This window comes from Bubalus bubalis, chromosome 15 (genome assembly GCF_019923935.1).
Source record: "Bubalus bubalis isolate 160015118507 breed Murrah chromosome 15, NDDB_SH_1, whole genome shotgun sequence".
Taxonomy (NCBI): domain Eukaryota; kingdom Metazoa; phylum Chordata; class Mammalia; order Artiodactyla; family Bovidae; genus Bubalus; species Bubalus bubalis.
The window spans coordinates 46691423-46708143 of record NC_059171.1 but is presented as its reverse complement, the minus strand read 5'-3'; the positions used below and the strand labels follow the sequence as shown (position 1 = coordinate 46708143).

At 40.2% G+C, this 16721-nt stretch overlaps 1 long non-coding RNA gene across 4 annotated transcripts in view; it reads left to right on the top strand.

Moving 5' to 3' along the window:
* LOC102393072 overlaps positions 1-16721 on the top strand; it is a 139724-nt gene that overhangs the window by 11013 nt on the left and 111990 nt on the right. The window contains exon 4 of one of the 4 annotated variants that reach the window (XR_329514.3): positions 6184-6244. The exons of the other annotated variants lie outside the window; for them this stretch is intronic. This is a non-coding gene — a long non-coding RNA (uncharacterized LOC102393072). Of the gene's footprint in view, positions 1-6183; positions 6245-16721 lie in introns of those variants that run through there. 4 annotated transcript variants of the gene reach the window in all.

Sequence of the window (16721 nt, the reverse complement as noted above, 5' to 3'; positions counted from 1 at the left end):
TATGCTACTTGGTTGAAAGATGGTGAATTTAATTACAAATTTTTCTTTACATTGTTTGGTTGGATGTAACGACTGAGTCTCTGTCCAATAGAAATATAAATCTCGTACCATAAAAATTCACCCTTTCCAAATATGTAGTTCAGTGGTTTTTAGTATATTCACAACATTTTGCAATCATTTCCATTATGTATTTCCCCAAAATTTTTGTCATCCCAAACTGAAACCCCATAACATTTAGCAGTCACTCTTCACCTCCTGGAAACTTCCCTTCCACAACTCCCGGAAACCGCTGATCTCTCAGTCTCTGTTTATTTGTCTATTCTGGACATTATTACATAAATGGAATCATCTAATTCCATCTATAAGCCATCTGTATAGTAAACTATAGACCTTTCCATCTTAGTTTATTTCACTAAGTATAATATTTTTCAAGGTTGATCCATATTTTAACATTATATTAGTTCTTCATTTTTACACGGATGGATAATATTCCATTGTGTGTATATACCAAATTTTGTTTATCCAATCGTCAATTGATGGCATTTGGCTTATATCCACTTTTTGGCTATTATTAATAATGATGCTATGAATATTTGTGTATAAGGTTTGTGTGAACATGTTTCCAAGCCTCTTGAGTATACATCTAGTGGTAGAAATGCCTAGTTGTATGGTAACTTTGTTTAGCTTTTTGAGAATCAGGTTGTTTTCCAAAGTGGCTGTACCATTTTACATTTCCAGAAGCAAAGTAGAAAGCAATTTCTTTGCATCCTCACCAACACTCTTTATTGTACTTTGTTCTGATTATAGTCATTCCAGTGGGTGTAAAGTGATATGTCATTGTGGTTTTGATTTGCATTTTCCTGATGACTAACAATGTTCAGCATCTTTTTATGTGCTTGTTGGCCATCTGTATATCGTTTGTGAAGAAATGTCCATTCAAGCCTTTTGTCCATTTTTAAATTGGATTATTTGTCTTTTTGTGGTTGAATTGTAACTATTCTTTATTTATAATAAAGATTAGGATTACTAGAACCTAATCAAATAATATGATTTGCAAATATGTTCTCCCATCCTGTGGGTTTGTCTTTTCATTTGGTAGTATCCTTTAAAGCACAGAATTTTTATTTTGACAAAGTCTATTTTTTTTCTTTGATTGCTTAGGCTTTGGGTGTCAGGTCTAAGAAACCATTGTATAATCTATGGTCACAGAGATTTACCTCTGTTTTCTTACAAGAGTTTTATAGTTTCAGCGTTTATATCTGTCTCTGTGGTTGATTTGTAGTTACTTTTTGTGTATGGTATGAGGTAGAGATCCAAATTCTTTTCTTTTTTTTTGCCTGTGAATATCTACTTTTCCCAGCACCATTTGTTGAAAAGATTGTTCTTTCCTACTTAGATTATCTTGGTCTCCTTGACCAAAATGAATTGAGGAATATGAGAATAATATTTATTACCAAATAAGGCAATATTTATGGACCCTCAATTCTGTTCCACTAATCTATATGTCTACTTTTATTCCAGTACTGTAAAGTCTTGATTACTGCATCTTTCTAATCAGTTCAGTCGCTCAGTCATGTCTGACTCTGTGACCCCCATGGACTGCAACACACAAGGCTATCTTTCTAGTAAGTTTTGAAATTGGGGATCTTTTTCAAGATTATTCTGGTTATTCTGCCTCCCTTGAATTTCCACCTGAATTTTATGATCAGTCTGTCAGCTTTTCAAACAGCCAGCTGGAATTTTGATAGGAATGGCGTTGAGCCTGTAGACTAACTGGGGAAGAGTATTGCCATCTTAGTTTTAAAGCTTCTGACCCATTAACATGGGATATTCATTCATTTAGATATTTGGTACTATCTTTCAACAGTGCTTTGTAGTTTTCAGAGTATAGCTTTTATACTTCATTTGTTAAATTTAGTGCTAAATATTTTTATTTTTTTATTAATTACTTTTTCTTGGAGTATAGTTGCTTTAAAATGTTGTGTTGGCTTCTACTGCAGAGAAAAATGAATCAGCCATACATATACATATATCCCCTTCCTTTTTGGACTTCCTTCCAATTCAGGTCACCACAGAGCTTAAGTAAAGTTCCCTGTACCATGCAGTATGGTCCCATCACTTGTCAGTTTTATAGATACTGTCAGTAACGTACTGTATCTGAGACAGTCCCAGTCTCCTAGTTCCTCCTACCCAACTCCTTTCCCCCTTGTTATCCATGCATTTGTTTTCTGCCTTTGTGTCTGTATTTCTGCTTTGCAAATAAGGTCATCTATACCGTTTTTCTAGATTCCATGTATATGTGTTATTTTCCAATATTTGTTTTTCTTTTTCTGACTCACTTCATGCTGTTTGACAGTCTCTAGGTCCATGCACATCTCTACAAATGGCCCAGTTTCATTCCTTTTTATGTCTGAATAATATTCCATTGTATGCAATAAATGGAATTGTTTTCTTAATTTCCATTTTGGACTCTTCATTACTAGGGTGTATAAATACAATTTATCTTTGCACATTATTCTTGTACCCTGCAACCTTTCTGTACTCTTTTATTAGTTTCAATGGTTTTATAGTAGATTGCTGAGGATTTTCTGTATGTGAGTTTGTCATCTTCAAGTAGAGATAGTTTTACTTGTTTCTTTCCAATTTGGATGCCTCTTTCTTTCTTCTTCTACCCCCTCATCCCACCTTCCTCCATCGTTCCCTCTCTCTTGCTTTCTTGCATTTTCTTTTTGGTCTAATTGTCCTTGTTAAAATGTTGAAAAGAAGAGGTAACAGTGTAAATCCTTCTCTTATTCTTGATCTTAGGGGAAAAGCATTCATTCTTTCATTAAGAAGTATGATCTTTGTTGTGGATTTTTTATAGATGCATTTTTTCATATTGAGGATATATCATTCTATCCCCAAATTGTTTAATATTTTACCATGAAGGGGTTTGGATTTTGCAAAACGCTTTTTATGCCTCTGTTGAGATAATCATGTGAGTGACTTTTTTGTACTTTATTCAATTGATATGGTGAAATAATTGGCTTTTGGATGTTGAACTACCAACTTTACATTCCTGGATTAAATCCTAATTGATCATCACATGTAATTCCTTTTCTATATTGCTGGGTTTGGTTTGCTAGTATTTTATTTGTTGCTGTTGTTCAGCCACTAAGTCTTGTCTGACTCTTCATGACCCCATAGACTGCAGCATGCCAGTCTGCCTTGTCCTTCACTGTCTCCCGGACTTTGCTCAGATTCTTGTCTGTTGAATTGGTGATGCTGTCTAACCATCTTATCCTCTGCTGCCCTCTTCTCCTTTTGCCTTCAGTCTTTCCCTGCATCAGAGTCTTTTTCCTATGAGTTGGCTCCTAGCATCAGGTGGCCAAAGTATTGGAGCTTCAGCTTTAGCATCAGCCCTTCCAGTGAATATCCAGGGTTGATTTCCTTTAGGATTGACTGGTTTTATCTCCTTAAAGTCCAAGGGGCTCTCAAGAGTCTTCCTCAGCACCACAATTCAGAAGCATCAATTCTTTGGCACTAAGCCTTCCTTATGGTCCAACTCTTGGTTTCTCAGGAGACAAGATATTTGTCTTGTAACAGAATATCTATGTCTATATCAGTGAAATATGGATTTTGTTTTCTTGGTACGTCTTTATGTTCTTGGTATCAGGGTAATACTGGCATCACAGAACAAGTTAGGAAGTGTTCCCTCCACTTCTGCTTTTTGAAAGAGTGTGTGAATGTTCTTTAAATGTTTAGAAGAATTTATAGGCTTTTTTTGTGGGTAATTTTGTGATTACTAATTTAATCTCATGTCACAAGTGTATTCAGAAATTTTATTTCTTCTTGAATCTGTTTTTGTAGTTTGTGTCTTTGTGTACATATAATTTAGGTTATCTAATTTGTTGGCTTACAGTTGTTTTTAGTATCTCCTTATAATCCTTTTTATTTTTGTAACTGTATGTGTGTGTGTGTGTGTGTGCACACACACACATGTGCACAGCCATGTCTGACCAACTCTTTGCAACCTCATGGACTGTAGCCTGCCAGGCTCCTTTGTCCATGGAATTTTCCAGGCAAGAATACTGGAGTGAGTTGCCATTTCCTCCTCCAGGGGATCTTCCTGACCCAGGAATTGAACCCACGTCTCTTGCATCTCCTGTCTTGGCAGGCGGATTCTTTACCACTGCACCACCTGGGAAGCCCATTTATTTTTGTAAAGTCAGTAATAGTGTCCTGTCTTTAATTCTTGATTTTAGTCACTTGAGTCCAGTCTCTTCTTTTCAGTCAGTCTAACTAAAGTTTTGATTACATTGATCTTTTCAAAGAGCCAACTTTTGGTTTTGTTGATTATTCTTTATTTTCATATTTTATATCTCCACAGTAAGCATTGTTTTCTTCCTTCTGCTTGCATTTGGTTTACTTTACTCTTTCTTCTTCTGGTTTCCTAAATGTGGAAGTTTAGGTTATTGATTTGAAGTCCTTTTTATTTTTTAGTATAGGCATTTACAGGGGTGGTGAATAATTTTACATGTCAGCTTGGGCTAAGCTATCTCCCAGATAGCTGGGAGAACAGTGTTTCTGGATGCATCCGTTTGGGTCTCTCCAAAAGAGATTGATACTTAAATTAGTAGACTACCTAAATGTGATGGGCCTCACTAATATAGATGGACATTATCCAATCCCTTGAAGGGTCTGATTAGAACAAAAAGGTGGAGGAAGGGTAAGTTCACTCTTTCTGCTTGAGTTGAAATATCCATCTTCTCCTTGCCCTTGGACATCAGCCATCCTGGTTCTTGGACCTTGTAAGTGAAAGTGAAAGTGAAAGTGAAGTTGCTCAGTCGTGTCCGACTCTTTGAGACCCCGTGGACTGTAGCCCACCAGGCTCCTCCATCCATGGAATTTTCCAGGCAAGAGTACTGGAGTGGGTTGCCATTTCCTTCTCCAGAGGATCTTCCCCACCCAGGGATTGAACCCGGGTCTCCCGCATTGCAAACAGATGCTTTTACCATCTGAGCCACGAGGGAAGCTTGGATCTTGAGACAGACTGAATTACACTACCTAGTTTCCTGGTTCTCCAGCTTGTACATGGCAAGTGTGGGACTTCTCAGCCTCCATAATCCTGTGAGCCAATTCCTATAATAAATCTGGTTTTGTTTCTCTGGAGAACCCTAATATAAATATCCTTCCATGTATGGACCATGCTTTATTGTTTCTTTGCATGCCTCGTGATTTTTTTTCGATAATCAGACATTTAAAATAATGTAATGTGGCAATTCTAGAAATCAGAATTTCTTCCTCCCCAGGGTTTTCTATTGTTTATTTTTGGTTTTGTTTGTTTAGTAACTTTTCTGCAGCAATCCCATGAAGCCGGCATTCTTTTTTGTGTTTCTACTTGGTTTCCACTTGATTATCATAGTGGTCTGCTGATTAGATAGGGATTTCCTTACATGCTTGGAACCAAAACGTTTCCCAGTCTTTGCTGAGGGGCTCTCTGTGTGTTTTGAAGCATAGCTTCAAACCTTCAGCCCTTAATCAGACAGGTTCTGCCTTAACCTTCTCTTCCTGTTTGCACAGAACCTCCAGATCATCCAGAATTTAGGCCCTAAATTCAGGTCTTTCTTAAGCATGTACACGGCTCTGGGAATGTGCACAGAGCTACTTGTGTTTGTGGCTTTCTTAATTCCCAGAAGCATGGCAGAGCTTTTCAAAGCCCACATAGAATTCTCCTTCCCAAGCTTTTCCTTTTAACATTTTTGGTTAGCCTATTATTTTCCCCAAGCTTTATTCACCACCTTAGGCAGCTTCAGAGTTGAGCAGCTGCCTGTAATTTTTGACGAATGCACCTGGAGGAGAGACTTTTTGCACTGGCTGAGCTGAGTGAGGTCAAATACAGGCATCACTTCAAGTGGGGTCTTCTAGGGAACTAACAGGTCAGATAACGACAGTTCTCTTGGAATGAAAGTTAACAGAGCCCCACCTCATTCTTCTCCCTCCAGCAGCTGCCAGTCCGCTGATTTTTTTTTTAATTATTTATTTTTAATTGAAGGATAATTGTTTTACAATATTGGTTGTTTTTTTTTTTGCCATATATCCATATGAATCAGCTGTCAGATCAGAACAGATCAGTCGCTCAGTCGTGTCCGACTCTGTGACCCCATGAATCGCAGTCACCCTGTTCATTTAACTTATATGCAGAGTACATCATGAGAAACGCTGGACTGGAAGAAACACAAGCTGGAATCAAGATTGCCGGGAGAAATATCAATAACCTCAGATATGCAGATGACACCACCTTTATGGCAGAAAGTGAAGAGGAACTCAAAAGCTGCTTGATGAAAGTGAAAGTGGAGAGTGAAAAAGTTGGCTTAAAGCTCAACATTCAGGAAACGAAGATCATGGCATCTGGTCCCATCACTTCATGGGAAATAGATGGGGAAACAGTGGAAACAGTGTCAGACTTTATTTTTGGGGGCTCCAAAATCACTACAGATGGTGACTGCAGCCATGAAATTAAAAGACGCTTACTCCTTGGAAGGAAAGTTATGACCAACCTAGACAGCATATTCAAAAGCAGAGACATTACTTTGCCAACAAAGGTTCATCTAGTCAAGGTTATGGTTTTTCCTGTGGTCATGTATGGATGTGAGAGTTGGACTGTGAAGAAGGCTGAGCGCCAAAGAATTGATGCTTTTGAAGTGTGGTGTTGGAGAAGACTCTTGAGAGTCCCTTGGACTGCAAGGAGATCCAACCAGTCCATTCTGAAGGAGATCAGCCCTGGGATTTCTTTGGAAGGAATGATACTAAAGCTGAAACTCCAGTACTTTGGCCACCTCATGCGAAGAGTTGACTCAATGAATCAGCCATAGGTATAAATATATCCCCTCCTTCTTGAATCTCCCACCTCCCACACCATCCCACTCCTCTAGGTTGTCACAGAAGCCCGATTTGAGTTCCCTGAGCCATACAGCAAATTCCCACTGGCTATTTTACACATGACAGTGTATATGTATCTAAGTCAGCTGAGTTTTACTGTGATTGTGAGCTGTCAGTTTTCAAGGCTGCTGTGGAGCTAGAGAGGAGCAGTGAGCACAGGGCAAATGAAAATGCCTCAAAGCACACTGTTCTTACCAAGATTAAGCAGTTTGCCTTGAAAAACCACTACCCAGATTTCTGGGATCTTTTGATCAATTTCTAGAATTCTTAAAATACTTAACCTGACCATTGTTTGTGAGTTTTCTAGTTGCTTTAATGGAGAAAATGAAGAGAGAACTTCTGTAGTTCCTTGATCTGACATCATTTCCCTTGCCCACTGAATTGTGATGTATCAATAGATTATATATATCTTGAGATCCAATTAGAAAGGCAGTACATGAAGTGCTGGTTATCCTGTTCATGTGTAGGAAGGAGAATGTTAAGAGGTCTCACATATGTTGAGGAATTTGCTTTCAGTCTTTTCTTGAACTTCTCTTGGTGCAAGAATCAGAGGAATCAAGGAGCAGCTTGTATTCAGCAAGACTGTTTTCACATTGCTCGTCTACCACATCGTCCTCTGTAAACCACACTCCTGTGCATTTGTGTTTTTGCCTCTCCATCTTCCATAATAGCTTTCCTGTGATTAGACTTCCCAGGGTGAGGACTGAATCATTCCACTGAGAGAATCTGATGTAAGAACTGCTGTGTTCTAAAAACTTTCCCTGCACATTCAAGAAGGAAAGCCACTTAAAAGAATGGGTGCCCTTAACTATTTGTATCATTGACAACAGATTAATATTATGTAGTACTTTTGTAAGACTGTTCCGAGGTGAATAAAAAGAAACAATAGGTATTTAGTTTCTTTCTTTTTTTCTTATCTCCCTAATAATACTTGCACATATAAGCACAAGTTGCCTGTTGCTAATAGGCAACAGTAGTCATTTTGGCATATATTCAGTCAGTAAATTCTGTAATGAACCCAGGTAAATGAGTTCACTCCCTCAGCAAGGAGATGGTGAGAACTTACTATGGACTAGGCATATGATTAAGTTTGTTGCTCTTATTCTCCCAGAATTCCAGAATTTTCCTGTTCCTTCCATATCTTGGGTGTAAACTATGAAATTGACTTCGTTACTTCTCTTGCTTTATCCAGAAACACAGAACAAAGTGATCTAGATGCCACACAAAATATTCAGTGTTCCCTCTGCTTTCTCACAGACACACAAACACATCATACACACGAAGTGAAACAGGAAAACTACCTATAAAATCAAGGAATGTTAAGTGCAAATAATTTCTTAAGCTCATACCACTTCCTGAGACAAGGCATACTAAGGCACAGTCATCGGTTTTTTCTGGTCCTGCTCAATATCCAGAGATACACTCAGATCCTAATTTGAGATTTGGAGATCATGGGGGAAATTCTCCTCTTGAAAGTTTCCACCTCTACATCCAGTACGTGCCTGGTATCATATTCAAAAATATTTCATGAATGAACAGTAGAGTTCAGAATTTGCTGGTTTAGCCTCAGAAGTGATGAGATTGCCAAGATTTTCCAGTTTTCTGTGTGTCACCTCTTTGTACATAAGCTTGCAAGGTCTGCGCGGGGCTGGGTACTCCCAGTCCTGTGGGGGAGGGTGGGAACGCGGGCAGCTGCCAGGACGGCTGTGGCGGTGGACGGCTGGATGCAGGTGCACAGCCTGCCTCGATTTGACAGGCTTTAAGGCTCGCATTATCTCTAGTGGTATCCAATATCCTGACCAATACGGTCCTTCAAAACAACAGAAGCAACCCAGTAATGCAACTTCACCAGGGCATCCAGTTCCATAATGTTCACTCAGATCTACGTAGATAAAACATCTGCAATGTGTTTTTTTGTGTGATTTGCATGGTCCCCCGTCCCAGCAGCTTAGAAATTAAATCATGCCCCTGACGTTATGATCCATTGGTATCTGCATGATATTTTTTTTGCTTACACCCTGTATGCTCTGTAAAGATTAGAACTTTTAAGGGTGCGTAACAGTTCCTTGCCAGAGCAGTTCAAGGGACAGGTAGTAACTGCTGGGTGAATTATTCTCCTGGTAGAAAGTTGGTGTAGAATTCTGAAGCTGTACAATGTTCATTCGGAGAAGGCAATGGCACCCCACTCCAGTACTCTTGCCTGGAAAATCCCATAGATGGAGGAGCCTGGTGGGCTGCAGTCCATGGGGTCGCGAAGAGTCAGACACAACTAAGCGACTTCACTTTCACTTTTCACTTTCATGCATTGGAGAAGGAAATGGCAACCCACTCCAGTGTTCTTGCCTGGAGAATCCCAGGGACGGGGGAGCCTGGTGGGCTGCCGTCTATGGGGTCGCACAGAGTTGGACACGACTGAAGCAACTTAGCAGCAGCAGCAGAAAGTTCATTTGCCTCTGGTTTGGAGAGTCTAGTCTCATTGTCTGATGAATGAACTTAGTCCCCATCCACCACTAACTAACTAGACCATGGATGAGTCACTTGAGTTTTCTAAATCTCCATTTTCTTGGCTGTAAATTAAAACAAATAACCCCTGCCTGGCAGCAGCCTTACGAGGTGGTTTTGAGAATGAAATGATAAGAATGTGTGTGAAAGTAGTTTGGAAATGACTGTTAGAGGCAGATAAGAGCTCAAGATTATCTCTCCTCCCTGCCAGGTTTTCACCTCAAGAGAGAAGAAGAACCAGCAAATAGGGCTTCAGAGTGTCATCCTGTTAGAGATGTAGCAAACAAAATTTGGGGCTTGGGAAATTGGAATTGGAGAATGTGGCTTAGACCTGAGGCTAAAATTGTGTCCCCTGCCTCCCACCTCAAATAAAAACCTTTGTATTGGCAAAGAGAGCCAAATTGACTGGGCAGCAGTCCAGTCCACTCACTGCCAATTCAAGGATGCTTCTGGAGGATGAGAGGAGCTGGGACACAGAATGGCAAGCAGTCCACACACACAATGGTGGTGCGGGTCCTCCCACAGTGGTCAGTGCTCAGAGATAGGAAGCGCTGGCTCACCCCAGAGGAGGAGGGGGCTTCTACTGCCTGAGCCCACGTGGTCAAAGAGAGCTAGACATCCTGCCACCAATGAATAGTGACTTGCCATCTCCCCAAGCAGGGAAACAGGCTCCTCAAACAGATGAGCACCCCTCCTTCCTGAGGAGAAGAACAAGTAAAGAGGGGAGTGTTGACTTCATCACTGTAGAGGGAGGAAGTGACTGGAAGTTTGTGGATTTGTGAAGGAGGGCAAGAGTCCCCTCCTGTCGCCCAGTCACGGTGGTGAGGCATACAGAGGAATCAGGGTTTGCCTTTATAGGATTTGCCTATAAGTGAAAAGTCTGAGGAACTTGTTTATTAAGGTACATTGCTGCTGCTGCTGCTGCTGAGTTGCTTCAGTCATGTCCGACTCTGTGTGATCCCATAGATAGCAGCCCACCAGGCTCCCCCGTCCCTGAGATTCTCAAGGCAAGAACACTGGAGTGGGTTGCCATTTTCTTCTCCAATGCATGAAAGTGAAGAGTGAAAGTGAAGTCGCTCAGTCGTGTCCGACTCTTAGCGACCCCATGGACTGCAGCCTACCAGGCTCCTGAGTCCATGGGATTTTCCAGGCGAGAGTACTGGAGTGGGGTGCTATTGCCTTCTCCGTAAGGTACATTAGAGGATATTAAACAGTCCCCTCATTTTATAGGGAGAAGGGGCCAAGGGCAGGTGGGTGACTGGCTCAATTCATTGATGTCAGTTTTCTGGTCTTCAGAAAGAAGATTAGGTCTAGAGAACAGAACACTTACCAGGGAGGGTAGGACTTGGGTGGTGCCCCTGGGAAGCCAGAGAGACAAGTAGGGGAGTTTGGGAGTGTGTTCTCAAACAGAAGTGTATGTGTGTGTTGTGTTCCAAGTTGCTTCAGCCGCATCCGACTCTTTGCAGCCCTGTGGACTGTAACTGCCAGGCTCCTCTGTCCATGGGGATTCTCCAGGCAAGAATACTAGAGTGGTTTGCCATTTCCTCTAGGGGATCTTCCTGACCCAGGGATTGAACTCATGTCATTTATGTCTACTGGCAGGCAGGTTCTTTACCGCTAGCGCCATCTAGGAAGTCCTTCAAACAGGAGTGTGCATGCTAAGTCACTTCAGTCATGTCTGACTCTTTTTTTTTTTTTGTAAATTTATTTATTTATTTTAATTGGAGGCTAATTACTTTACAATATTGTAGTGGTTTTTGCCATACACTGACATGAATCAGCCATGGGTGTACGTGTGTCCCCCATACTCAACCTGCCTCCCACCTCCCTCTCCATCCCATCCCTCAGGGTTGTCCCAGTGCACCAGCCCTGAGTGCCCAGTCTCATGCATCGAACCTGGACTGGCAATCTATTTCACATATGGTAATATACATGGTTCAATGCTATTCTCTCAAATCACCTCATCCTCGCCTTCTCCCACAGAATCCAAAAGTCTGTTCTTTACATCTGTGTTTCTTTTGCTATCTCACATAGGGTCATCATTACCATCTTTCTAAATTCCATATATATATGTTAATATACTGTATCGGTGTTTTTCCTTCTGACTTACTTCACTCTGTGTAATAGGCTCCAGTTTCATCCACCTCATTAGAACTGACTCAAATGTGTTTTTTTAACAGCTGAGTAATATTCCATTGTGTATGTGTACCACAGCTTTCTTATCCATTCATCTGCCAATGGACATCTAGGTTGCTTCCATGTCCTAGCTATTGTAAACAATGCTGCGATGAACACTGGAGTACATGTGTCTCTTTCAGTTCTGGTTTCCTTGGTGTGTTTGCCCAGCAGTGGGATTGCTGGGTCATGTGGCAGTTCTATTTCCAGTTTTTAAAGGAATCTCCATACTGTTCTCCACAGTGGCTGTACTAGCTTGCATTCCCACCAACACTGTAAGAGGGTTCCCTTTCCTCCACACCCTCTCCAGCATTTGTTGTTTGTAGACTTTTTGATAGCAGCTGTTCTGACTGGCATGAGATGGTACCTCACTGTGGTTTTGATTTGCATTTCTCTAATAATGAGTGATGTTGAACATCTTTTCCTGTGTTTGCTAGCCATCTGTATGTCTTCTTTGGAGAAATGTCTGTTTAGTTCTTTGGTCCATTTTTTGATTGGGTAATTTATTTTTCTGAAATTGAGCTGCATGAGCTGCTTAAATATTTTAGAGATTAATTCTTTGTCAGTTGCTTCATTTGCTATTATTTTCTTCCATTCTGAAGGCTGTCAATAACACAATAATAGTGGGAGACTTTAATACCCTACTAACATCTGTGGATAGATCAACCAAACAGAAAATTAGCAAGGAAACAGAAATTTTAAATGATGCAATGTAATAGTTAGACCTAATTGATATCTATAGGACATTTCACCCCAACACAATGAATTTCACCTTTTTCTCAAGTGCATACGGAACATTCTCCAGGTTAGATCACATCCTGGGACATAAATCTAACCTTGGTAAATTAAAAAAAATTGAAATCATTTCAAGCATGTTTTCTGATCACAATGCAGTAAGATTAGATGTCAACTACAGGGAAGAAAAACTATTAAAAATACAAACATATGGAGGCTAAATACCACACTTCTGAATAACCAAAAAATCACATAAGAAATAAAAAAGAAATCAAAATATGCATAGAAACAAATGAAATGAAAACATGACAACCTAAAACCTATGGGATTCAGTAAAAACAGTGCTAAGGGGAAGTTTCATAGCAATACAAGCTTACCTCCAGAAACAAGAGAAAAATAAATAACCTAACTTTACACCTAAAGCAACTAGAAAAAGAAGAAATGAAGAACCCCAGGATTAGTAGAAGGAAAGAAATCATAAAAATTAGGGCAGGAATAAATGAAAGAGAAACAAAGGAGACTATAGCAAAAATCAACAAAACTAAAAGCTGGTTCTTTGAGAAGATAAATAAATAAGGCAAACCATTACCCATACTCATCAAGAAAAAAAGGGAGAAGAATCAAATCAACAGAATTAGAAATGAAAATAGAGAAATCACAACAGACAACACAGAAATACGAAGGATCATAAGAGACTACTATCAGCAACTATATGCCAATAAAATGGACAACTTGGAAGAAATGGACAAATTCTTAGAAAAGTATAACCTTCCAAAACTGAACCAGCAAGAAATAGAAAATCTTAACAGACCCATCACAAGCATGGAAATTGAAACTGTAATAAAAAAATCTTCCAACATTCAAAAGCCCAGGACCGGATGACTTCACAGGTGAATTCTACCAAAAATTTAGAGAAGAGCTAACACCTATCCTACTCAAACTCTTCCAGAAAATTGCAGAGGAAGGTATACTGCCAAACTCATTCTATGAGGCCACCATCACCCTACTACCAAAACCAGACAAAGATGCCACAAAAAAAGAAAACTACAGGCCAATATCACTGATGAACATAGATGCAAAAATCCTCAACAAAATTCTAGCAAACAGAATCCAACAACATATTAAAAAGACCAAGTGGGCTTTATCCCAGGGATGCAAGGATTCTTTAGTATTTGCAAATCAATCAATGTGATATACCACATTAACAAATTGAAAGATAAAAACCATATGATTATCAGAGAAAGCCTTTGACAAAATTCAACATCCATTTATGATAAAAACTCTCCAGAGAGCAGGCATAGAAGGAACTTATATCAACATAATAAAAGCCATATATGATAACCCCACAGCAAACATTATTCTCAGTGGTGAAAAATTGAAAGGATTTCCCCTAAAGTCAGGAACAAGACAAGAGTGTCCACTCTCACCACTACTATTCAACATAACTTTGGAAGTTTTGGCCACAGCAATCAGAGGAGAAAATGAAATAAAATGAATCCAGATTGGAAAAGAAGTAAAACTATCATTGTTTGCAGATGACATGATCCTCTACATCAGTCAGTTCAATTCTGTCACTCAGTCGTGCTGACTCTTTGCGACCCCATGAATCGCAGCACACCAGGCCTCCCTGTCCATCACCAACGCCTGGTGTTTACCCAAACTCATGTCCATCGTGTCGGTGATGCCATCCAGCCATCTCATCCTCTGTCATCCCCTTCTCCTCCTGCCCCCAACCCCTCCCAGCATCAGGGTCTTTTCCAATGAGTCAACTCTTCGCATGAGGTGGCCAAAGTACTGGAGTTTCAGCCTCAGCATCAGTCCTTCCAATGAACACCCGGACTCATCTTTAGAATGGACTGGTTGGATCTCCTTGCAGTCCAACGGACTCTCAAGAGTCTTCTTCAACACCACAGTTCAAAAGCATCAATTCTTTGGCACTCAGCTTTCTTCACAGTCCAACTCTTACATCCATACATGACCACAGGAAAAACCATAGCCTTGACTAGACGGACCTTTGTTGGCAAAGTAATATCTCTACTTTTTAATATGCTATCTAGGTTGGTCATAACTTTCCTTACAAGGAGTAAGTGTCTTTTAATTTCATGGCTGCAGTCACCATCTGCAGTGATTTTGGAGCCCAAAAAATAAAGTCTGACACTGTTTCCACTGTTTCCCCACCTATTTCCCATGAAGTGATGGGACCGGATGCCATAATCTTCATTTTCTGAATGTTGAGCTTTAAGCCAACCTTTTCACTCTCCTCTTTCACTTTCATCAAGCGGCTTTTGAGTTCCTCTTCACTTTCTGCCATAAGGGTGGTGTCATCTGCATATCTGAGATTATTGATATTTTTCCCAGCAATCTTGATTCTAACTTGTGCTTCTTCCAGCACAGCATTTCTCATGATGTACTCTGCATATAAGTTAAATAAGCAGGGTGACAATCTACAGCCTTGACGTACTCCTTTTCCTATTTGGAACCAGTCTGTTGTTCCATGTCCAGTTCTAACTGTTGCTTCCTGACCTGCATACAGGTTTCTCAAGAGGCAGGTCAGGTGGTCTGGTATTCCTGTCTCTTTCAGAATTTTCCACAGTTTATTGTGATCCACACAGTCAAAGGCTTTGGCTTAGTCAATAAAGCAGAAATAGATGTTTTTCTGGAACTCTCTTGCTTTTTCGATGATCCAGCGAATGTTGGCAATTTGATCTCTGGTTCCTCTGCCTTTTCTAAAACCAGCTTGAACATCTGGAAGTTCACGGTTCACGTACTCCTGAAGCCTGGCTTGGAGAATTTTGAGCATTACTTTATTAGCGTGTGAGATGAGTGCAATTGTGCAGTAGTTTGAGCATTCTTTGGCATTGCCTTTCTTTGGGATTGGAATGAAAACTGACCTTTTCCAGTCCTGTGGCCACTGCTGAGTTTTCCAAATTTGCTGGCATATTGAGTGCAGCACTTTCACAACATCATCTTTCAGGATTTGAAATAGCTCAACTGGAATTCCATCACCTCCCCTAGCTTTGTTCATAGTGATGCTTTCTAAGGCCCACTTGACATCACATTCCAGGATGTCTGGCTCTAGGTGAGTGATCACAACGTCGTGATTATCTTGGTCATGAGGATCTTTTTTGTACAGTTCTTCTGTGTATTCTTGCCAGCTCTTCTTAATATCTTCTGCTTCTGTTAGGTCCATACCATTTCTGTCCTTTATTGAGCCCATCTTTGCATGAAATGTTCCCTTGGTATCTCTCATTTTCTTGAAGAGATCTCTAGTTTTTCCCATTTTGTTTGCATTGATCACTGAGGAAGGCTTTCTTATCTCTCCTTGCTATTCTTTGGAACTCTACATTCAGATCCTTATATCTTTCCTTTTCTCCTTTGCTTTTGCTTCTCTTCTTTTCACAGTTATTTGTAAGGCCTCCTCAGAGGGCCATTTTGCTTTTTTGCATTTCTTTTCCATGGGGATGGTCTTGATCCCTGTCTCCTGTATAATGTCACAAACCTCTGTCCATAGTTCATCAGGCAGTCTGTCTATCAGATCTAGTCCCTTAAATCTACTTCTCACTTCCATTGTATTATCATAAGGAATTTGATTTAGGTCATACCTGAATGGTCTAGTGGTTTTCCCCACTTTCTTCAAGTTAAGTCTGAATTTGGCAATAGGAGTTCATGATCTGAGCCACAGTCAGTTCCCAGTCTTGTTTTTGCTGACTGTATAGAGCTTCTCCATCTTTGGCTGCAAAAAATATAATCAATCTGATTTCGGTGTTGACCATCTGGAGATGTCCATGTGTAGAGTCTTCTCTTCTGTTGTTGGAAGAGGGTGTTTGCTATGACCAGTGTGTTCTCTTGGCAAAACTCTATTAGCCTTTGCCCTGCTTCATTCATACTCCAAGGCCAAATTTGCCTATTACTCCAGGTGTTTCTTGACTTCCTACTTTTACATTCCAGTCCCCTGTAATGAAAAGGACATCTTTTTTGGGTATTAGTTCTAAAAGGTCCTATAGGTCTTTACAGAACTGTTCAACTTCAGCTTCTTCAGCGTTACTGGTTGGGGCATAGACTTGGATTACTGTGATATTGAATGGTTTGCTTTGGAAATGAACAGAGATCATTCTGTCGTTTTTGAGATTGCATCCAAGTACTGCATTTCGGACTCTTTTATTGACCATGATGGCTACTCCATTTCTTCTAAGGGATTTCTGTCCACAGTAGTAGATATAATGGTCATCTGAGTTAAATTCACCCTACTTAGCCTCAATTTGTAAAATAGGGGGTAATATATTCTTTCTCAAAGACTTTTGACGATCAAGTGAAATAATTTGTGTGAAGTATTCTAGAATGGGCTTCCAAGTGGCACTAGTGGTAAAGAACCTGCCTGCTATTGCAGG